Source organism: Malania oleifera, chromosome 12, assembly GCF_029873635.1.
Source record: "Malania oleifera isolate guangnan ecotype guangnan chromosome 12, ASM2987363v1, whole genome shotgun sequence".
Lineage (NCBI taxonomy): Eukaryota > Viridiplantae > Streptophyta > Magnoliopsida > Santalales > Ximeniaceae > Malania > Malania oleifera.
The window spans coordinates 7,436,032-7,461,797 of record NC_080428.1 but is presented as its reverse complement, the minus strand read 5'-3'; positions in this window follow the sequence as shown (position 1 = coordinate 7,461,797).

The following is a 25,766-nucleotide window of genomic DNA, read 5'->3' as shown; positions in this document are numbered from 1 at the left end:
CAAAAATTATTTTAAAAAGGTTAGAATCATTTTTTGAATAAAGAGCACCAAAAAGAGTTTTTTTCCCAAATGCTGTGAGTTTTTTTACTGCCACATTTAGGTGAATTTTTATCTATCAAACACTCATTATTTTAAATAGTGGTAAACATAAAAGTTGTAGGATTCTCTCTTACCTTTCTTTTGACACCAAGAAAACTTAATTTAGAGTTATACAGAAAAATTTATGTCCAAAACACTGAAATGGGGTCACTGCTGTCAGACATTTAAAAACTGTTCAACGGGCAAATTTTTAAAATTCTAATGTTTTAAATTATAGCCGTTTGAACCTTAAATATTCTAATAAATAGGGAAATTCTTTAAGGAAACTTTTTCAAGTTTGAAAGCCTATAAATACATGGTTTTGCAAAACAAATAAAAATTCTAAGAATTGAAAAATCTGGTTTGAGGAGCTGAAAGTACTCTTGTTCTTCCTAAGTTCTCTTGCTCACTCATTGAAAATTCTTTTGCTAAGAATTCTGAAGTGCTGATCCTTCTTCCTTTGAATTCCTACTGCTAATCCTATTCTAAGAAGGATATTGGTGAATTCTACAGTTGAGCTTCATTCTATTTCCTATTGATATTTTACATTTAAGTATATAGTGCTGAAATTGTACTAACTTGCTCTTTGAGAGAGTATACTTGTACGCAGATTTTATCTTATGTTTCTTGTAGTTCATTGACGTTCCAAGGTGTTTGGATCGTTGGCTAAGCAAGGGGATATTGCTTAGAGAGGCGGACTCTAGCCTATGTAAGGAGTGACCGAACGAGGGAATATCGTTTGGAGAAGGTAGGCTCTAGCCTTAACCAAGGAATGTTGTAATCGGTTTTGTTCCACCCGTCAACGGAACAGGTTTAGTGAATCCTTTGGTGGTTTGCCAAAGGCAAGGACGTAGATTGGGTATAAGTCGAACCTCGTAAAAATCTCCATCTCACTCTCTCTTTCCTATTCTTTATTTTCAGTACATATTTAAATTGCGTGGATGATTTAAATTGAAAATCAAATATACTACGCATATTTGGAAATCAAGTAAACTTAAAGATTAATTTTGATTCAAGTTGCGGAAACCGAAAGGGAATACGTTGGTGAAACCATATCTTGCGAAAACCATACGGGAGTACGTTTTTTGGTTAAACACTCAAAGATAAATTAATTGAAAGTTTATTTGAGTTTTGAATATTTGGAAAGAGTGATTGAATGTTGTATTGAACATCATATTAAGAAAATCCATATATACAAGGCTTGATTAAAATTTATATCTAGGGCTGACTACAAAAGCTTTATTATGTTTGTGAAAAGATTGTTGAATATTAAATTACATTCTTCACAAGGTTTTCAAATTCATAATCACGGGGCTTATATAAACAAACAAACAATCTCAAGATCTTATATTACCAAAGTGCTGAATACCTTATATCTTGGTTTGGTTGTTTGATGTTTAACTTGTACTTGGCAAATAAATTGATTGTTTGGTTTGAAGATTGTGTTTAATTGATTGGTTGTTTAATTGTGTTATTGATTGGATAAAAGAACTAAGTTCTTGTGTGATTGGTGAAATTAAACAAACAAGTTAAAGAATTGGTTAAGTGTTTAAAGAAGTTAAGGATTCTTCAAAGAAGTTAAAATAAATTCTTAAAATCCAATTCACCCCCCCCCCTCTTGGGAAGCTATTCCTAATTTCAGGCTGACCACTAAACTACTTAGTTTTTTTCACATTTTGATTCCAAAACTTGTTTTTGTTAACTTTGAAAAGTATTTTAGACCTTATAAAAATATTTTCCATGTCCTAAATCAAGTCTCTAAGTCAAAGTTTAATCCTAAAATCTTCAAACACAGTATTGAACTTAGAAATACTTACATGAGACTCTAAAACGATAAATACTAATAAGTTCCTAAGTCTTCATGTCGTATACCTTTAAAAACTAATTGAGCTTTGATCAACTCTTCAATATGCTTCATATTTCTCATGACTTGTAACTTCAAGTCTCAGCATCATTCAACCTCTTCAAGTAGGATCACTTTATGTAGAGACCCGAACACGTATAAGTTAGGTTTGTCAACGAAGGGGTCACATTCGTCGACGAGTCCTTCAAGTCCTCGTCGATGAAATTCAGAGCCTCGTCAACGAGCAATTATTGAGTGGGCTAGACAAATATCATGAACTTGGGCTCGGCGATGAAGGGATGGCTTCGTCAACGAGCTGCGTTGTGGATTCATCGATGAAGACGCCTCCTCGTCGACGAGTTGGACTTGGTCAAAGGTCCAATAAATATCCATTCCAATTGCTTAGGAGCTAAGTTTCTTCCCAAAAGCTCTCTCTATCTCTCACCTGTGGTTTTATCTCTCTCTTTCTCTAAGATTCTTCACTATTCGACACCCATTTCTAAACACAGAAGTTCCTGCGGGGATCAAAGAAGGAAGTTCTACAACTTTTGCGGATCGAATCATTATTTTGAGGGTTTTCGGGTTTTCCCCAAAAATCGAGGTAATAATCTAATCTCAATGTTGATTGGATATTTGGATAGAAGCCGAAATTATAGTAAGGTTATGTTCTGTGATTTTAGGTTTCTAGGATCCTAGGCTGTCAGTTTGGATCGTTTTCGTATGAAGTTTTGTTTCGGGTTTAAGGTAAGGGGAATTTGATTACAACAGCATTTATGGAAAACTAAACCACTAAAAAGCTAGTTTATACTTATATGTATGATTTAACTGCGTATTTGCTAAATTCTACCAAGTAGAAATGTCGGTTTTACGATTTTACGATTTTTGGCAAAAACAAGAATTTTGGCGTATGATCTCCAAACTTTAAAAAAATTACTTATTTGCATTTAAACTGTAGTAGGAGATGCTTAAATCTTTTACTTTCCATGTAAATGAAGTTTACTGAACTTTTTTATCATTTAGCGGATTTTTGGATTATACTTATGTGATATATGTGAAGTGGAAATGTATGAATTTTCTATACTATTGATATAAATTGTGGGGATTGGAGTTCCAAATTTGTTATACTGAAAATCTGGAAAACAGGGGCCGCTTATACACCGAGTTGTATCTATGGGAAGAGGTAAACCCAGTGGATAGGCGTCATTTTGAACCCGATGTGATTATTTGAATTTTTGAAAATACTGGAATTGCACAGGATACTATATTTTGCTATAAATTATATATATGATATATAAAACAACAACTTGCTAGTAAAGGAGTTAAAAGATACTCCACTAATAGGAGTTGAAAGATACTCCAATATAAGAAGTTGAAAAAGTTTCATTAATGGAGTTGAAAGATACTCCCAATGGCAGGGAATTCCTTAGCTGGAAGGGTACAGTGCAACCATACATGTTTAAAATCAGTGTGGGTATATAGATAGTCAGCTAGCAAGAGTAATGAAACCACTGGTGAAATAATGAATCAGATGGGGGTAGTTGGACTATATATAGATACTTGACATATGCCTGCATGAACAGGACATTGTTGGAGATATTAGTGCCCAACCCGTGCCACGGGGTAAATAGGCAAAACATGTTATGACAAGCTGGTCGTTGTTCTAATATTCATATGCATGATTTAAATATTACAATGTTCAAATAAATCTTATATATATATATATATTACAGTATTATAAACAAATGTTTCAAATGTACGAGTTTGTATGATAATGTGCATATATGCAGTCACACATTGTTGTAACACTTTCTTCCTCACTGAGAAGTGTCTCACCCTATATCTAACCCTATTTTTCAAGTCCACCAGGACGTCGATCCTAGTAGCTAGAGGAATTCGAGAGATTGTATTTTTGGTTTAGCTTACATAAGCTTTTGAATCTTGTATTAGACTTGGATAAAGTTCCTTTTTGGAGGGTTGTAATAACAAGATTTATTCTATGTTTGAATTTATGGAAATGTGGATGTATTAGTAAACTCTAGTATAAGACTTATAGAAAGCCCAATGGATGTTTATGTTTTTTTGCGACATTTACATCGAAATTATGTATGATTTATACCCATATATCCCTGGTTAGGGCGGGTTGTTTACGTGTCTTGAACAGGTACAAGTATTGTGTATGAGTAAGTGACACCTGGGTCCGTATGAAGGGCCAGGATGTTACAGTTGGTATTAGAGCCTTAGCCAGTCAGAAGTATGATTTGATTCATGCTGCATGGTTAGGGATATGTGTAAAACTTTGTAGTTGCTAGTTGTGATAGTCTAGAATATACCAGAGTATAGGACATGGATAAGACCTTGAGTTTTTCCTTGTATACCGGGAGACGTAAATCCATTGATAGACTTCTATGTTTTTCCTGATCAATCGAAAGATTCAAGAAAATCACAACAATCCATTGATAGTTTTTTTTCTAAGATGAAGGGTGAAAGTTGAGTTAGAATGAGAATGTCAAACCAATAGAGTACGCCAATACTTGGGATATGAATTTAAAGGATGGAGTTTATAACATGATAGTGTCAGTCGATTCTTAGGCTATCACCTCTCTAATGGATTCTTGTAATTGTTTTGAGGATGGAATCTAAGGATATCACTACCAACATGGGAGGCAATAGTAGTGAGGGTGTCGGCCTTAAGGTGGGTAATGATTCCACTAGTGTGTTGCGTGACTTCGCACAACAACTTATGGCTGAGGTAGTGTGGACAAATAGGGGGCAGGATCGTTCTACGACTGAGTTGGGTTACTCTATTAAGCAGTTCACCAGGTTATAGCCCTCGACTTTTGCGGGCAGTGTAGATCCAGTTCGTGCTGAGAATTGGATCCAGGAGATCGAGAAGATCCTAGACGTGTTGAACTGCACTAAGAGGCAGAAAGTCACCTTCGCCACGTTCAAGTTGGTAGGGGAGGCTGAAATATGGTGGGTTTCTGTAAAGCATATGGAAGAGCACCGACCGATACCAATAGCGTTGATGTGGGCACGATTCAAAGAGCTTTTCTTTGAACGTTATTTTTCGAGTACAGTTAGAAATGCGAAGACGGAGGAATTCATGAATCTGACGCAGCAATCGCAGACGGTGCAGCAGTACGTTGAAAAATTCCAGGAGTTGTCCCGATTTGGTCCATTCGTAATACCGGATGAAGTGAAGAAGGCTTGAAAATTTCAGAGGGGTCTGAGGAGCGAGATCCATAAGCAAACGGCAATCTTGCAATTGCAAGACTTTGCTTCATTAATTGATAAAACCACAATAGAAAGGGAGTGTTTGCTGGAGGACACAGAGGTTCAAGTTATGAAGAAGAGGCCAGCGCCTCCTAGTTCATTGTTTAGGGCAAAGCAAGGTAATTGGAAGAAGAAAAGTCGTGGTATGTCTCAGAACACTGCACGTTTTCAACGTTGCCCTTTATGTGGAAAAAGACACTCGGGGCAATGTTGGTTGTCTACAGGGGCGTGTATGTGGTGTCGTAGGCAAGGGCACTAGATGAGAGACTATCCAATGCAGGGAAACGGTGGAGCCTCGCAGTAGCCATACAGAGGGAATGCTCCTACACAGCGTGGCAGTTAGCAGGGGGGTATGGCCCAGGCTAAGGGGTATTCTCTGACTCCCGCCGATGCTGAGAACGCTGGTGATATTGTTACAGGTATCATTTACATGCTTTTTCATGAAACTATTGTATTGCTTGATTCCGGGGCAACACATTCTTTTATTTCATGAGGTTTTATTAAATTGTGTGGATTAGAGGTGCAATTGTTAGATTATGAACGGGTACTAGCTACACCGTCTGGGTCTGCGGTTGGGTGTAGCAGTGTAGTCTGTGATTTTTCGATTGAAATACAGGGGAGAAGGCTACCAGTTGACCTTGTGGTGTATGACATGTTTGGCTTTGATATCATCTTAGGGATGGACTAGTTGTCGGCCAGTTATGCCAAAATCGATTGCCACATGAGGGAAGTGTTGTTCAGACATCCAAGAAAGCAGGAATTTCAGTTCCGTGGATCGTGTGTGCGTTCTGCATCACGGATCACTTTTGCTATGCAAGCTAGAAGGTTACTCCTTAGAGGGTGCCAGGGTTATTTGGCATTTTTGAAAGACACTCCAATAGAGGAACGAGATCTGGAGATGATCACAGTAGTGTGCGAGTTCCCTGACGTATTTCCAGAGGACTTGCCAGGTTTACCTCCAGATCGTTAAGTGGAATTCGCCATAAAATTAGCTCCAGGTATTGTGCCAATATCGAAAGTTCCGTATCATATGGATCCATCTAAATTGAGAGAATTGAAAGAACAGCTTCAGGAGCTGCTAGAAAAGGGGTACATTCGACCTAGTGTTTCTCCTTGGGGAGCACCGGTGTTATATGTGAAGAAGAAGGATGGGTCGATGAGAATGTGCATCAACTATAGAGAGCTTAACAAAGTGATAGTAAAGAATAAATATCTGCTACCCAGAATCAATGATTTGTTTGATCAAATTCAGGGCATGCAGTTCTTCTCTAAGATTGACCTACGGTTTGGGTATCACTAGCTAAAGGTGAAATCGGAGGACGTCTTGAAAACTGCATTTCGAACCCGGTATGGTCATTTTGAACTTATGGTTATGCCTTTTGGTTTAACTAATGCACCTGCAGCATTTATGGATTTGATGAACAGGTCTTCCACGAGTATCTAGACCAGTTCATCATGGTATTTATAGATGATATCCTAGTGTATTCTAGGAGTGCTGCAGAGCATGAAGTTCATTTGAGGCTAGTATTGCAAATGCTTAGAGATAAGAGGTTGTATGCTAAACTGAAGAAGTGCGAGTTCTAGCTGGAACATATTGCATTTCTGGGGCACATGGTGTCTAAAGAAGGTATATCAGTGAACCCGAGTAAGATTGAAGTAGTAGTGGACTGGGCGAGACTGAAGAATGTTCAGGTGGTTAGAAGTTTTATGGGTCTTGAAAGTTACTTTCGTCGGTTCGTGGAAGGGTTCTCCAGTTTAGCAGGTCCTATGATGAAACTCACGCGAAAGAACGTGAGGTATGATTGGACGGATGAGTGCGAGCTGAGTTTCCAGGAGCTGAAACGGCAACTGGTCACGGCTCCAGTTCCGACTCTTCCATCCAGTGATGGTGGTTTTGTTATAAATAGTGATGCTTCGAAAAAGGGCCTTGGATGTGTTCTAATGCAACAGGGCAAGGTAGTTGCTTACGCTTTTTTACCGACCATAAAAGTCTTATAAGACAGTGTAGATGACTCGAGTTGATTAAAGACTACGATTATACAATTAGCTATCAATCAGGAAAAGCTAATGTGGTAGCTGATGCTCTGAGTCGAAAGTCTGTTGATGCATCGGTCTCAGTAGTGGAGGTTCAGCATCAGATCCTTATGGACCTTGAAAGGTTGAGTTTGGAGGTGGTAGAAGGAAACCATCAGGCTGTCCTTGCTAGCTTGGTGGTACAACCGACTTTACAGGAGAAGATCCGTGGGGCACAAAGGAAGGATCCTGAGTTGGTTGAGATTATGGAAGGAGTTCAGAAGGGGTTAAAGTTGGACTTCAGTATCTTCGGTGATGGGATATTGAGATTTCACCGCAAGGTTGGTGTACCAAATGATGTCGTGATTAAACGGGTTACCCTGGAGGAGGCACATCGTTCACTCTACACTGTACATCCTGGTAGTACGAAAATGTACGGAGATTCGAGGAAATATTTCTGGTGGTCCAATATGAAAAGAGAGATCGCCCGATTTGTAGAGTACTGCCTGACATGTCAGCGGATCAAAGCAGAACATCAGAGGCCGGCAGGACCACTTCAGCCACTCGATGTCCCTGAGTGCAAGTGGGAATATTTCTCGATGGATTTTGTGACGGGTTTACCTGCAGCGGTGCATGGGCAGAATGCCATATGGGTTATAGTGGATTGGCTGACGAAGACTACACACTTCATTCCAATCAGAGTCGGCTACTCTCTGAATAGGCTGGCAGAACTTTATGTGCAGGAGGTGGTACGACTCCATGGTGTCCCTATATTTATTGTTTCAGATCGGGACTCGCGCTTTACATCTCATTTTTGGAAGAGTTTATAGGATGCCTTGGGATCGCGATAGAATTTCAGTACGTCTTTTAACCCGCAAACGGATGGATAGTCGGAGAGGACTATTCGGACGTTGGTGGATATGTTATGGGCTTATGTATTAGAGTTTGGTGATAGTTGGATATGATATCTACCGCTCGTTGAATTTGCATATAACAACAGTTTCCAAGCAAGAATAGAGATGGCACCTTATGAGGCTTTGTATGGTCGTCGGTGTCAATCTCCGTTGTACTGGGATCAAGTAGGTGAGTGGCAGATACTAGGTCTAGAATTAATTTAGTAGACCTCTGTAAGGGTCGAATTGATCAGGGAAAGAATCAAAGCAGCTCAAAGTCGACAGAAGAGTTATGCTAATACTTGTCGACGAGAGTTGAAATTTGAGGTAGGAGATATGGTATTCCTTAGAATCACTCTGATGAAAAGGGTGATGAGATTCGAGAAGAAGGGAAAGCTAAGTCCTTGGTATATCAGGCCTTTTGAGATCCTTGAAAGGATAGGTTTGGTTGCTTATTGAGTGGCTTTACCTCCAGTGTTATCCAGAGTCCATGATGTATTTCATGTGCCTGTACTGAGGAAGTACGTACCAGATTCATCACACGTACTGAGTTATGAACCTCTAGAGATTAGTGATGCCTTATCGAATGAGGAAGTACCAATGCAGTTATTGGATCGGAAGGTGCAACAGTTACAAACTCAGGAAATACCTTTTGTGAAGGTATTATGGCGTAATCATGCGGTGGAAGAAGCTTCATGGGAATTAGAATCTAAAATATGCCACAAGTACCCGCAGTTAATTGATAGTACATAAGTATGTATAATAGTGGAGATGGTATAGATTAAATGGTATGATCTTTGGGAGAGTCTTGTTTATAGATATAATCTTCTGAAATATCTTTTTGTAACCACGGTATTCCTCCGCCATATGTGAGGGTATATAATGAAATTGGGCCAAAGTCACTTAGTAGGTGACGATCGACTCTTTTGTAAAGCGGGATTATAAGAAAAGATTATGTTAGCAATTGTTATTAAGTTTCGAGGACAAAATTCTTATTAGGAGGGGAGATTATAAAGACCCAAACCCGTATAAGCTGGGTTTGTCAACGAAGGGGTCACGTTCGTCAACGAAGTCCTTCAGAGCCTCGTCGACAAAATTCAAAGCCTCTTTGACGAGCAATTATCGAGCGGGTCCGAGAAATATCCGAAACTTGGCCTCGGCGATGAAGGGATGACTTCGTCGACGAGCTGCATGGCGAATTCTTCGAAGAAGACGCCTCCTCGTCGACGAGTTGGACTTGGTCAAAGGTCCTATAAATATCCATTCTAGTTGCTTAGGAGCTAAGTTTCTTCCCAAAAGATCTCTCTCTCTCTCTCTCTCTCTCTCTCTCTCTCTCTCTCTCTCTCTCTCTCTCTCTCTAACCTGCAGTTTTCTCTCTCTCTCTAAGATTCTTTGCTATTCGACCCCCGTTTCTAAAAGTGAAAGTTCCTGCAGGAATCAGAGAAGAAAGTTCTACAACTTTAGTGGATCAGATCGTTATTTTAAGGATTTTTGGGTTTTTCCCAAAAATCAAGGTAAGGATCTGATCTCAATGTTGATTGGATATTTGGATAGTAGTCGAAATTATAATAAGGTTATGTTCTGTGGTTTAAGGTTTCCAGGATCCCGGGTTGTCGGTTTGGATCGTTTTCGTACGAAGTTTCGTTTCGAGTTTAAGGTAAGGGAAATTTGATTACAATAGCATTTTTGGAAAACTAAACCGTTAAAAAGCTAGTTTATACTTATATGTATGATTTAACTGCTTATTTTCTAAATTCTACTTAGTAGAAATGTCGGTTTTACAATTTTACAATTTTTGTTAAAAATGAGGATTTTGGCGTATGATCTCCAAACTTTGCAAAAATCACTTATTTGCATTTAAAATGTAGTACGAGATTCTTAAATCTTTTACTTTCCATGTAAATGAAGTTTACTGAACTTTTTATCATTTAGCGGATTTTTTGACTAAACTCGTGTGATATATGTGAAATGGAAATGTATGAATTTTCTATACTATTCATATAGACTATGGGGACTAGATTTCCAAATTTGTCATACTAAAAATGTGAAAAACAGGGGCCGATTATACACCGAGTTGTATCTGTGGGAAGAGGTAAACCGAGTGGATAGTCGCCGGTTTGAACCCGATGTGATTATTTGAATTTGTGAAAATACTGGAATTGCACTGGTTACTATATTTTGCAATAAACTGTATATATGATATATGGAACCACAACTTGCTACTAAAGGAGTTGAAAGATACTCCAGTAAGAGGAGTTGAAAGATATTCCAATGTAAGAAGTTGAAAATGCTTCGTTAATGGAGTTGAAAGATACTCCCAGTGGGAGGGAATTCCTCAGATGGAAGGGTACAGTGCATACATGTTTAAGATCAATGTGGGTATATAGATAGTCGGCTAGTAGGAATAATGAAACCACTGGTGAAATAATAAACCAGATGGGGGCAATTAGACTATATATAGAAACTTCACATATGCCTGCACGAACAGGGCATTGTTGGAGATATCAGTGCACAACCCGTGCCACGAGGTAAATAGGCAAAACATGTTATGACAAGCTGGTCATTGTTCTAATATTCATTTGCATGATTTAAATATTAGAATCTTCAAATAAATCTTATATATATATATATATATATATATATCATAGTATTATAAACAAGTGTTTCAAATGTATGAGTTTGTATGATAATGTGTATAGATGCAGTCACACACTGTTGTAACACCTTCTTCCTTACTGAGAAGTGTCTCATCCCGTATCTAACCTCATTTTTTAGGTCCATCAGGATGTCAGTCCTAGTAGCTAAAGGAATTCAAAAGATTGTATTTTTGGTTTAGCTTACGTAAGCTTTTGAATCTTGTATTAGACGTAGATGAAGTTCCTTTTTGGAGGGTTGTAATAACAAGATTTATTCTATGGCTGAATTTATGGAAATGTGAATGTATTAGTAAACTCCGGTATAAGACTGATAGAAAGCCTAATGGATGTTTATGTTTTTCCACGACATTTACATTGAAATTATGTATGATTTATACCTATATGTCCCTGGTTAGGGCGGGTTGTTGAATAGGTACAGGTATTGTGTATGAGTGAGTGACACCCGGGTCCATATGAAGGGCCGAGATGTTACACTTTAATTACTTCGTAAAATACTTGATTCCTGAAACTTAACTTGAAAGCACACTTAATAATCTTAATTTGTTATTATCAAAACGAGATTAAGCCTTGTTAGGCCAACAATAGTAGCCTATATATTAAAATAGATACAAAAGGTAGTAGGATGCTCGATATAATTTATTTGGATAGTTTATATAATTTTTAACCACTAATATCATTCAAGATTATAATAGATTAAGGTTTGAGCACATGTGGGTTTCGTAACACATTGAAATGACTTGCATATACATAAGTTCTATATAAGTCATGAAAGCAATTAAGCACACAAGCAAGAAACAAGATGTATTCTATATAAGTTCAATTCTTGGTTTTAAAAATGCAAGACCAAAAACACCGTGGCAAATCAAAAATATTTTCGTTTGTGATATTCAATAAAAACATTATAGTAAAGCCCATGCCACAATGAACTAACACATATCTAAGCTAAAAATTTAGTGAGCATAACAAGATAGAGATTTAAAGAAAAGATGTTCCTCCTATCAATTTTGAATACATGCTTAGAATATGTTAGCAACTTATACTAAAACATATTTTGAAAGTTTAAGAGTCTAAACAGTATAAGTACTCTTTTTAGATTTTACTGGATATATGTTAGACGAATAAATTTCACCAGTGAAACGTCCCTAAACACACATGCTCTAAAAGTCAAACAATAAGTCAAACATGGTGTTCATGTGTACCCAGAACAATCCATATCAAAGATATTCAGTAGAGATAGAATCTGATGTTCAAGATAATTAGAAAGTCTTCGGACTCAAAAAATAAAAATAAAAAACAATAGAAATAATGTGTCCATGGGTCAGGTGATTCTAATCCTTTTTCAAGGATGGGGCTTAAACTCCTCGGTATAGTTTCAGGCATACATAAGTGCATTTATGCTCAAGGACGAATTTCATTCAAGCACATTCATCACATGTTCATCCTTCTTAATATTACTTAGCATGCAAGAGATTATTGACATTAAGTACTTATTTACTGTTATTATGAGTGGGGCTTAAGCTCCCCCTATATATTTGGGTGCACACATACTTGCATTATAGCTAAGGGATGATAGTCTTTTAAGAACATTCCTTATATATTCATCCTTTCTAAGAATTTTAGTATGTATCAAATATTAATCATTCAACACATATGCATGACATATTGCATTTCATTTTAAAAGTATGATAGCTGTCGCGACGTCCTAGAGCGCGTGTGCCCCGGGCGGCGAAATAAAAAGTTTAATTTCAATTTTCGAGGAAAAATGCGAATATCAGAGTCGCCACTAACCTTTTAGTGTGGTTAGAACACATGATTACTACCCCGTTAAGGGTAGAGTGGGTCTACATTACCAGAGCTAGGGTCGGGAGTTCGGTTACGCGAAGGGAAGGTACAAGCACCCCCTACGCGCCCATTCTTACAAACGGTTCCTAACTAATTTAGAATTATCCCTAGGTTAATTTAAAAAGTATTTCACATTACTCCTCTATTAGTAGATTTACAAGTATACATGCAATATAAATAAATAAATAAATAAGTGAATCATACAAGAATATATGTACTATATATATTCCCTCTAAACTAAAGGAACGTGAAGCCCGATAGCTCATACCCTATCATTAAAATCATAGGGATAAAAATCAAGAAAATATTTAAGAAAATACACTCCCAAATTTTTAAATTGTATAGAAAATTTTTATAGGAAAATACTAGTAATGGAGGTTTTAATATATATTAATAGGATAATAAGTTAAGAAATTAAACTACCATAATATATATAATAATACTAATAACACATATCTACTAAAATATTACGAATATCAAAGTAAGTAATAAAATACCATAATATAATATATGTTAAAATATTAAAGATACCATAAAAAATAATACCATATATATTAGAATACTAAAAGAATATACACTAATAAGTAATACTAAATATAATCATAATAATAATAATATATAATATAGAATAAAATACTAAAAATAACATAATACTAAAATATATCAACATTCTTAATATAAACGCATAATCTAAGAATACTGAATATAACAACATACTTAGTATAGCAATATACTCATATACATCATATGACAACCTAACAATATACATAAATACGTACAATAATGATAATAATATCTTACTTCTAATATTGATAATGATGATAAGGATGTGATGCATAACATAATACTTACATTAATATTAACACACAATGCACACATGAAAGCGTTAACCAAGATTAAGGAAATAATTCAAACTTATAATCAAAACATGGAAACCGATTAACTCTAAATTTAGCGGATGATTATACAGAGGTAAGCAAACGTAGAAATTATGAAAACAATTTAAAGTTGATACTAATGCGTAAATACTCAATATGACCACTAAATAGAAAATTAGGAAAATGGATCGAATAAAAAATTAATTTACAACCCTAAGAATTAATATGCTACATATGAAATAAACATTAAATATGAACAATAATAATAACCCCACATATGAACATTAATTATGACAAAAACCCTAAACACAAAATAATCAACACTTTTAAAAATGTAAAAATAATTAACACCCTAAATGAACTTAAACCTAAAGTAATCAATATCCTAAAATTAGGAAGTTGCCTAAACAAGATTAGCTTGAAATCCTCTAAACATTGACAAATATGAACATCACATAAATGTAAGAGCAAAACTCTTCACAACTAATAAACAATAATATTATATATAGTAACAAATAATATACAATAATATGTGATAGCAAAATGAAACAATAAACCATGATAAAATATAAATATGCATATGACACTAAACAAAATAAACAATGATAAATCACCATATCACCCACATAATACACATAAATATACATATATAACAATATAAAATAATAAACCATAATAAATATAAATATATACACAATAAAATCATGACAACGAGATTCAACCTTTGAACAATGAAATAAGCCTCCTAAAGAGAATCCTACAAAAAAGAAGGCAAACAAATTTATATTTACGTTAATAATAATAATAGAAAAAACAAAACAAGACAAGAGGGTGATAAAAAAAAAATAATAACAAAATAAAAAATCATCACAGCGAAATAAAACAAATAGAGGCTTCGTGCATGTGTGTGCTGGCCGGAGGTGAGAACCTCTCCCGGTGGTGTGGCCAGTGCGTGGTCGTGAATAGCGCTGACGAGTGGGCAGTGATGACTGGCAGCGGCGGCGGAGTTGGGTGTCGGGTGTGGTGGTCTTCAATTGTTGCAGAGGAGTAGAGGACGGCTGGTGTTCTGGAGCTAGAGGAGAATGGTCACTGTGGTGGAGGTTGCTGGAGGTGCTGGGCTTGGAGCAGCTGGGCTACTGCCGTAGGCTTGGCCGGCAACAACAGTGGCAGAGGAGGGCGGAGGCGCTAGGTTGCAGTCTGCCAAGAAAATCTTGGAGAAGGAGGTGCTGTGGTGTGATGACGGATGTATGGGAGAGGCTAGCCGTGAGGATGGCTGGGGCTGGGTTGGCCGTGGCTATATGGAGGCTTGGGTATCGTGGGGGCTGGTGGCACACGACAAGGAGAGACAAGAGAGGTGGGAGAATGTGGGAGAGAAGAATGTGAGAGAGAAGGGAGTGCTGCGATGGAGGCTTAGAGGGGCCGGGAGCTGTAGCAAGATAATTTTTTTTTTCTTTTTTGTCTTTGGTTTTTGGCTTTTCTGGCTGTCCTCCGCTGCCGTGTGCAGCGCCCTTATATAAAAATTCTAACCCTAAAAATCTTCTTTCCTTTTCCTTTTTTTTTTTTATTCTTTTTAATAATAGATATAGTAATAATGATAATAATTATAGTAATAATAATAATTAGTAAAGAAAGTAATAATACAAATATTAAAAACAATAATTAATAATAATAATAATAATAGCAAAATAATAGAAACAATAATAAAGTAATAACAATAATATATGAAAATAATAATAATAATAATAATAATAATAATATATAATAAAGTATAAATAATAATATAGGAAAAATAATAACAATAATAATAAAAAATACTAAAAATAATAATAATAAAATAATAATAGTAATAATAATAATAATAATAATAATGATAAAAAATAGTGATAATAATAATAATAATAATAAATATATCCAAAATAATAATAATAATAATAATAATAATAATAATTCTACTAGTGATAAATAATAATAAATAATAAAAATATTTATAAGAAAGTAATAATAAAATAAATATAATAAAAATACTAATAATAATAATAATAAAAGAATAAATACTAAAAATAATATTGATAATAATAATAATAATAATAATAATAATAATAATAATAATAATGAAAACAAAAATAGACCCCTTGTCCTATCTGGTTATGGCAAAAATAGGGTGTCTACAATAGCCAATCAAAACTATACTCAAAAGTAATACAATAGGGGATTAAAAGGAAGGACACAACTCAAAATGCTCAATGAGTGTGTGTAGAATGAATGCTCCACCTGAGTCATACGAAATTTCTAGTCACATGGACTTAAAACTTATGGCGTGATTGCAAACCATTTAGGTCCAACATGAATAACATAACCTAGGGATTAGGACCAAATGGCGTCCATGAACTAGTTCATCCTAAGTCACACAAAAAAAATGTGTACATGTCTTCAAAATATCTAATGGTTTGCATATTACATGTACTAACCTATTCAATTGTCTGGCATTACAGGAAATGAGCATGAAGACTGTGCATCTTTCTTAGTTTAGCACAAACCATTTTAAAATTCAACATGCACCAGTTAGTTATTTAATTATTTTACATGCATTATAAGCACGCATTTTATCAAAATTTATTCTAGTACATGACTTCATTCTTGGGAAAAGTTCTACCGAAATTTTGGCAGTATGCCGTCTATAAATTGAACATTTTTCCATTTTTCCATGTATTAGAAACCTGATAGATTTACGCAAATAATTTATAATTTAGCTCAAGCATGCGAGAACCTATATCCATTACCAGCATGCAATTCACATCACTGCATCTGCCATGCAGGAGGCATTCAATACAGGCATTGCATTCAGTAGTTCAATCAATATATCAAATAAAATATAAACTATCCATCAAATCATATAACATTTAGCAAACACAATGGATAGTAGCATTCAGCTCAAACCGTAGATTTAAACAAAAAATTTTTGCTCCCCCTCAATTATGCAATCAAAGAATTTGATATTCAATAACAGTATTTGACATAACAAAATTTTCAAATATGGGGATGAGCTTTAAGTTCCATTGTGAATTTAGGGTTATATGATATATATATATATATATATATATATATATCGATGTATATATATATATATATATATATATATATATATATATATCAATTCCCTAAACTTAAAATCTATGTGATGGACAAGTCATGCTATATTCAAGAGTTATAAACTTTAAGCAAATGTATAGCATTTAAAAAGGTTTAGCAGTTTAAAACATTTTGTCCATCCGAAGGGGATAGCCAATATCTTCAAATTATCCAAACATGATAATATAAATATATTAAGAAAATAGATCGGATGTGATCACAAAAACTCATGTATTGATTTGGTTTTCTTCAATATGATAATAGTGTATACAAAATTTATAATTTTAAGCACAAAACACAATTTGAGCGTTTAAAGTTCAAAACCCCCTTTTTATTTAAAACAGACATCCTGTGAGTATAACAAGTATTCCTACATGGCTTCTCATAAGATGGCATATAATTAAAATACATGATTCATAAAAAGATATAACTCATTATAAACAGTATGAATCAATGCATTGAGAACTTAATAAAATAGAAGGAGGATAGATATACCTTTGTGTTTTATTATTATTATTATCATTAGTAAACCCTATCTGATATCAAATGTTGATTAAGGTGTAATCCCAAGAGGGGGGGTGAATTGGATATAAAAAATTTAAGCCACTTAATTTTCATTCACACACTTCTTATAAGTTTACCAACTACTTCTAGTTGCTCAATTACGTGTGAGTGTGGCAATGCTATCTATGTATGCAATGTACTTGATTTTAAATATAATGCGGAAAATAAAGAGTAAAAGGAAAAGAGAAGACAAACGCGATTTTACGAGGTTCAGCCAACCCGGCCTACGTCCTCGCCTTGAGCAACCACTCAAGAATTCACTAAAAACCCTGCTCCTTAAAGTGGGACGGAGTTTCCCGTACAATCCGCTGCTTACAAGAGGTACAGCTTCCTCCTACTCTGCTGCTTACAAGAGATACAGCTCTCTCCTCACACACCGGTTCACACACCGAACCGTGTATACAATAGAATCTATAAAATAACACTCAAAACGATGCTTCTAACAAAAGCTTGTGAGTACAATTCAAATTCCAAACACATTAACATATGATATAACTTGAAGCTCGTGAATGTATGAAAATGATACAATCGTTTTATGAATGATTATGCATCAACACACAAATACCAATTTATTCAAAACTCCCAAGTTAAAATATATTTGAAATGCCTCAGAGTTAACTAGGGTTCTTGGTTCACTTTTGTAAAGATGCAAAAGTATGTTTGAAGTGAACTCGTTAACAAAATCTTTGTATTGAATACAAGCTTAATCAAAATCACAAATCTTTGTTCCATGTATTCTATCACAAATTGAGAATATTAATTTTCAGAAAATATCCCTCAATTTAGAAATATAGTTATAAGTACCAAGGATATTTAATCAAGCTTTAATATATCAAAATATAAATCCTTTGAAGAACACCCACTTGAATCAAAAATTAATCAACCAAGTTAAATAAGTTTTCTCAAGTAATGATCTTCTCAAAAATATATTTTATATGAATTGATACACTCAAGATCAAAACTTTTCAATACTTAGTCAAGAACAAGCAATGAGATGAGAATTTCTTAAGAATATAAACTTGAAAGATCAAACCTAAATACTAGATTGAAGTACAATAGAGTAAGCAAGTTCCCTTTGTGACTCTGAGTTGATTTGCTCAAGCTTGAAGATTAGAGATTGAGAAGTAAGCAATCGTATAGCACTAAGAGTAGATTTTCAACGTTTTCTCAACAAGGTGTGTTCTTTTCTTTCTTATGTGTCTCTCTCTTCATTCTAGGGTTTAGAAATTTAATATATATAGTGTATGACCCTTAGGATTGATCTCAGACGTTGGATCAATCAGATAGCTCGCGTGTTTTTAATAAAAATATGATTTTTTAGACTTTCCTGCAAGTTCAGGCAACCGAACTGGGGTTCAGGCTCCTGAAGTGACAACTTCAGGCGCCTGAGGTTCTAGGGTCAGGCAACCGAAGTACCTCTGCCAGCTTCTGTCTTTCCCATTTAATTCTTCAGGCGACTGCACTTAATCTTCAGGCTACCAAATTTATTCTTCAGGCTACTGAAGTAAAGTTCAGGCAACCGAACTCCCCTTTTTCTCAAAGTTTCTTTACTAAGTTAAAAATCTGATTTGATTCTCTTCTTGGGTCTTTTGTAAAACATATTTTTCAATGATTTGAAAACATTTCGAAGTTCAGACAGGTTCCCTAATGATATACATGAGATTCCTGAAACATAAAATCACTCTAAGTTATATTTAAGCTTCAAAATAAATCATATGACAATGTAAATACATAAGCTCTAAATACCCATTCCCAAGAGATTCTTGAACTTTGCCACTTGTATCTTGATTCTTGTACTCTTTGAGTTCCATGGTACTTGCCAAGATGTGTAAGCTTTACTTGAAGGATTTCATGACTCATTATCTTTCCGTGCATGCTTAATATAGTTCCTATTCACAAACTCGATGCACAGATCAAATACCAAGTGATTTGTCATTATCAAAACAGGATTGGACTCGTAGAGTCAACAATCTCCCCCTTTTTGATGATGACAAATGCCCGAGCAAAAAAAATATACAATGGGTTACACCTAAGCAAGGCTTCCCGTCAATTAATGCATCAAATAACTAATGAATGTCAATATACTCATAATGAATGTAATATGGTAGATTTCTCCCTTTGAATATCTTACCCTTTGCAAATTAGTTTTACCAAGACTTTGCTTCCATTTATTATTTTTGCTTTTCCAGATTTTCTCCCCCTTTTGACATCAACAAAAAGGTCTAAACAAATAAAGCATGAGTTGAAAATGAATGTGTCCAAATGTTGATACCAAATATTAATAATATTCACTTCCAAGTGATTAAGTTGTAAGAGATGTTGCTCCCCCTGAATTATATCATCTAACACTATTCTAAGCAACCTCTCGACTATGCATGATACCTAATTCACGTCAAATTGGAATAAATCTATCCTCTGCAAGTGGTTTCGTGAATATATCAGCCCATTGTTCATCCATGCATATAAACTCTAATGTTACATCCCCTTTGTGAACATGGTCACACAGAAAATGATGTCGGATTTCTATGTGCTTAGTTCGTGAGTTTAATATGGGATTCTTTGAGATGTTTATTGCACTCGTATTATCGCATCTTATGGGAATTGTTTCATAACTTAATCCAAAATCCTTCAGTTGTTGCTTCATGTAAAGTGTTTGCGCACAACAACTACCGTTGCTATGTATTCAGCTTCGGCTGTGGAAAGAGCGATTGAATTTTGTTTCTTGAAAAACCAAGAGACTAAGGAGTGTCCTAAGAAGTGACAAGTACCACTAGTGCTCTTCCTATCCACTTTACTACCGGCATAATCAGCATCTAAATAACTGAGAATCTCAAATGATGTGTGTTTAGGATACCATAACCCAATGTCCACGGTTCCTATCAAATATCTAAGTATACGTTTAACAGCTAACAAGTGAGACTCTTTTGGAGCAGACTGAAATGTTGCACTCAAACATACGCTAAACATTATATCTGGTCTACTGGCAGTCAGGTATAACAAGCTACCTATCATTGCACGATAAAGTTTTACATCTACTGGTATACCTTGTTCATCTTTATCTAATTTCAATAAAGTGCTCATAGGTGTGCCTAGTATTTTTTCCGTCTTCCGTGTTAAATTTTTTGAGTAGGTCTCTAATATACTTGGACTTATTAATGAAAATTCCATGATTTTCTTGTTTAATCTGAAGTCCTAGGAAGAAATTTAGTTCACCCATCATGCTCATCTCAAATTCATTTTGCATTGTATAGGCAAATTCATTACACAACTCTTTATCAGTAGCGCCAAAAATAATGTTATCTACATATACTTGCACTAGGAGAATATCATCCTTCTTAGTCTTGATGAACAGGGTTGTATCTACCTTTCCTCTTATAAATCCATTTTCTAACAAAAATCCGCTTAGCCTTTCATACCAAGCTCTAGGAGCTTGCTTTAAACCGTACAAGGCCTTTGTTAGTTTATAAACATGATCTGAATTCTTATGGTTTTCAAAACCTGGTGGTTGTTCTACAAACACTTCCTCATTTATGTAGCCATTTAAAAATGTATTTTTCACGTCCATTTGATATAGCTTGAAATCCTTAAAAGATGCGTATGCTAATAACATTCGTATAGCTTCCATCCTAGCTACAGGAGCAAATGTTTCATCAAAATCTATACCTTCTTCTTGGTTATATCCCTGAGCTACTAATCTAGCCTTATTTCTCACAACTATTCCATTTTCATCTTTCTTATTCTTATATATCCATTTGGTCCCTATGATTGACTTATCCTTTGGTCTAGGAACTAACGTCCATACTTTATTTCTTTCAAATTGATTTAATTCTTCTTGCATGGACAGCACCCAAGATTCATCCTCTATAGCTTCACTCACATTCTTAGGTTCTTCTTGAGATAAAAATGCACAATGACTCATCATGTTCCTAAGAGAGGAACATTATTTGATCTATGGGATGATTTTTATGTATTTCCATTCTCTCGGTGGTGCATTTACCTCAGTTGTAGATTCTTCAATTTCAATGAATGGTTCCCTAAGTTCATTTTTCTTTTCCGGATCATTTTCAATTAATAGTTCTTTTTGTTCCTTATTGACTTCAGGTTCATCTTCATCAAATCTTTTGGAAAAGGGATTTGCCTCATCAAACACTACATGAATTGATTCTATGACCGTCAATGTTCGTTTATTATACACTCTAAACGCTTTACTATCTAAGGCATACCCTAGAAAGATAACTTCATTAGATTTTACATCGAATTTTCCTAAATGCTCATTGTCTCGAAGTACAAGACACTTACAGCCAAAAACATAAAAATATGATATGTTTGGTATATGGCCATTCCATAACTCGTAAGGAGTCTTATTAAGTGATGGTCTAATTAGAACTCTATTTAGTACATAGCAAGCAGTATTCACTGCCTCGGCCCAGAAGTATTTGGGTAATCTATGTTCGTTAAGCATGGTTCTGGCCATTTTTTGAATAGATCTATTCTTTCTGTCAACTACGCCATTCTGTTGTGGTGTTCTAGGAGCTGAAAAATTATGGCTAATTCCTAATGAGTTGCAATAGTCTTCCATACCTTGATTTTTAAACTCTCTATCCCTATCACTTCGAATTTTGGTAATTGTGTATTCCTTTTCATTTTGTACTCTCTTGCATAGATTTATAAATTTTTCACATGCTTCATCTTTATGACCTAAGAATAGTACCCATGTGTATCTTGAGAAGTCGTCAACTATGACAAAAACGTATGATTTTCCTCCTAAACTCTGAATTTGATTTGGTCCAAATAAATCTAAGTGCAGCAGTTGAAGTGGCCTAGTAGTGGAGATCTCTTTCTTCTTCTTAAAGCTTGTTCTTTCTTGTTTTCCTAGTTGGCATGCATCACAGATTTTATCTTTCACAAATTTTGTCTTGGGCAGTCCCTTAACTAATTCTTTCTTAACTAATTTTGAATATAAATCCATGTTTGCGTGTCCTATTCTCCTATGCCAAATCCAACTTATTTCATTCATAGCTGATAAACATGTTACACTTTGTGAAGTTAAGTTGTCAAAGCTTGTGATGTATATGTTTTCATGTCGCTTAGCAATGAACAGTATCTTATTATCAGTTTTGTGTTTAACTATGCACTTGTCATGCTCAAATGATACTTTGCAGCCTTTATCACATAGTTGACTTATGCTCAATAAGTTGTGCTTTAGATCTTCAACTAATAAAACATCATCAATAATGAATGAGGAATCATTACCGACTTTACCGACACCTGAGATCCTTCCTTTAGCATTATCACCAAAAGTAACAAACCCTTCATCCTTGAGTGTGAAGGATGTGAATTTTGATTTGTCTCCGGTCATATGACGTGAGCATCCGCTATCCATATACCATCTATCTTTTGAAGTTGTGGATCTTAAGCAAACTTGCAAGACACAATTAAACAACTAGCTTTGGTACCTAGATTGTCTTGGGTCCAGGAGGGTTAGCGCTAGATTCACCTTTAACCTTCCATACTTTCCTAATTTTTACATCTTTGTTTTTGAAAGGACAATCAAATTGTATGTGACCCAACCTTCTACATTTGAAGCATGTAGTATATCTATAATGATTCTTAGTTGGATCAGATGACTTTGATTCTTTTGTGAAATACCCCATGTAAAGTTGTCTTTTCCTTATATTTTCTTTACCCTTAAAACCGAGCCCTTACTTTTCTAGAGAATTTCTCTGAGATCCTAGGAGCTTTTCAAAGTTGTTTTGTCCTTCAGTAAATTTGTAGATAATTTCATATTTGTCTTTCAAGTCCTTTTCTAACTCCTCAATTTTCAAGTCTTTATCTTTTATAAAAGATGCATGAGATTCATTTTGGTTTGCAACTAGGTTTGAAAGTATTTTGACTTCGCTTCTCAACTCAGAAATTTTTTTTGTTTTCTTTTCAAGCATTTGAATATTGTATAGGTATTCTTGTTTCAGTTCATCATACGACATCATATCATTTTCATTTTCAGATTCACTAGAACAGTACGAAGATGATGAAAAAATTGATTGTACTTCCAAGTCATCATGTGCCATAAGACACAAATTTGCAACCTCATCGTCGCTGGATTCAGATTCTGAATTGCTATTGCTGTGTGTATCCCAGCCGACTTTCAGCACTTTCTTCTTTTTCTTTGAAGCTTTTATGAGCTTGGGGCACTCGGGCTTTATGTGTCCAACTTCTCGGCAATTGTAGCATGTTGGTGGATCCTCTTTCTTTTTCTTCATGCTTTGCTCTCCTCTTTCCGATTTAGAGTTCCGAAGTTTTCTGTTGAACTTTTTGTTCTTCCTCAAGAACTTTCCGAACTTCTTAGTTAGCAAGGCCATGTTATCATCTGATTCAGAATAGCTTCCATCACTTGAATAGTTTGATGATGCCTTAAGTGCAGTGACCTTCTTAGCTTTGCTTTGTTCATTTTTTCTCTCGTCTATCGCCAGCTCATAGGTGATAAGTGAGCCAATGAGTTCGTCCACCGACATCTCCTTGAGGTTTCTCCCTTCTGCTATTGCCGTAGCTTTTGCTTCCCACATTGGAGGTAATCCCCTAAGCATTTTCCTGATCAACTCATAAGTAGGGTAAGTTTTTCCAAGAGCATTTAACGAGTTAATGATGTGTGTGAATCTAGTGTACATGGATTGTATTGATTCATCAACTGTCATTTTAAATGATTCATATTCACTAGTGAGCATGTCTATCCTGCTATCCTTTACTTCCTTAGTGCCTTCATATGTAACTTCTAATTTGTCCCAAATTTCTTTAGCTGAGTTACAAGACATTACTCTGTTAAATTTATTAACATCTAATGCATAGAAAAGTATGTTCATAGAAGCGGCATTAATTTGAATTGACTTCCAATCCTCTTCTGTATATTCATCTTCAGTTTTAGGTACATTAATCTTATCAATTACTTCAAGAGAATGTGATTTCCCTTAGTCACAATTTTCCAAACCTTCCAATCTACGTTCAGTAGATATATGCTCATCCTACGTTTCCAATAGGTGTAATTTACACCGCAGAAAATGGGTGGTCTAGTGGATGAGTGTCCCTCACCGAATGGAGTTACACCAATGTGTGCCATGTGATCATTTTACTAATTAACCATCACGTCTAAGTAAACCCTATCTGATACCAAATGTTGATTAAGGTGTAATCCCAAGAGGGGGGGTGAATTGGATATAAAAAATTTAAGCCACTTAATTTTCATTCACACACTTCTTATAAGTTTACCAACTACTTCTAGTTGCTAAATTACGTGTGAGTGTGGCAATCCTATCTATGTATGCAATATACTTGATTTTAAATATAATGCGGAAAATAAAGAGTAAAAGGAAAAAGAGAAGACAAATGCGATTTTACGAGGTTCAGCCAACCCAGCCTACGTCCTCGCCTTGGGCAACCACTCAAGGATTCACTAAAAACCCTGCTCCTTAAAGTGGGATGGAGTTTCCCATACAATCCGCTGCTTACAAGAGGTACAGCTTTCTCCTACTCTGCTGCTTACAAGAGATACAGCTCTCTTCTCATACATCAGTTCACACACCGAACCATGTATACAATAGAATCTATAAAATAACACTCAAAACGATGCTTCTAACAAAATATGATATAACTTGAAGCTCGTGATGTATGAAAATGATACAATCGTTTTATGAATGATTATGCATCAATACACAAATCCCGATTTATTCAAAACTCCCAAGTTAAAATATATTTGAAATGCCTGGGAGTTAACTAGGGTTCTTGGTTTACTTTTGTAAAGATGCAAAAGTATGTTTAAAGTGAACTCGTTAACAAAATCTCTGTCAAGCTTAATCAAAATCACAAATCTTTATTCCATGTATTATATCACAAATTGAGAATATTAATTTTCAGAAAATATCCCTCAATTTAGAAATATAGTTATAAGTACCAAGGATATTTAATCAAGCTTTAATATATCAAAATATAAATCCTTTGAAGAACACCCACTTGAATCAAAAATTAATCAACCAAGTTAAATGAGTTTTCTCAAGTAATGATCTTCTCAAAAATATATTTTATATGAATTGATACACTCAAGATCAAAACTTTTCAATACTTAGTCAAGAATGAGCAATGAGATAAGAATTTCTTAAGAATATAAACTTGAAAGATCAAACCTAAATACTAGATTGAAGTACAGTAGAGTAAGCAAGTTCCCTTTGTGACTCTGAGTTGATTTGCTCAAGCTTGAAGATTTTGTGTGTCTCTCTCTTCGTTCTAGGGTTTAGACATTTAATATATATAGTGTATGACCATTAGGATTGATCTCAGACGTTGGATCAATCAGACAGCTCGCGTGTTTTTAATAAAAATCTGATTTCTTAGGCTTTCCCGCAAGTTCAGGCAACCGAATTGGGGTTCGGGCTCCTGAAGTGACAACTTCAGGCACCTGAGGTTCTAGGGTCAGGCGACCGAAGTACCTCTGCTAGGTTCTATCTTTCCCATTTAATTCTTCAGGCAACTGCACTTAATCTTCAGGCTACCGAACTTATTCTTCAGGCTATTGAAGTAAAGTTCAGGGGGCCAAACTCCCCTTTTTCTC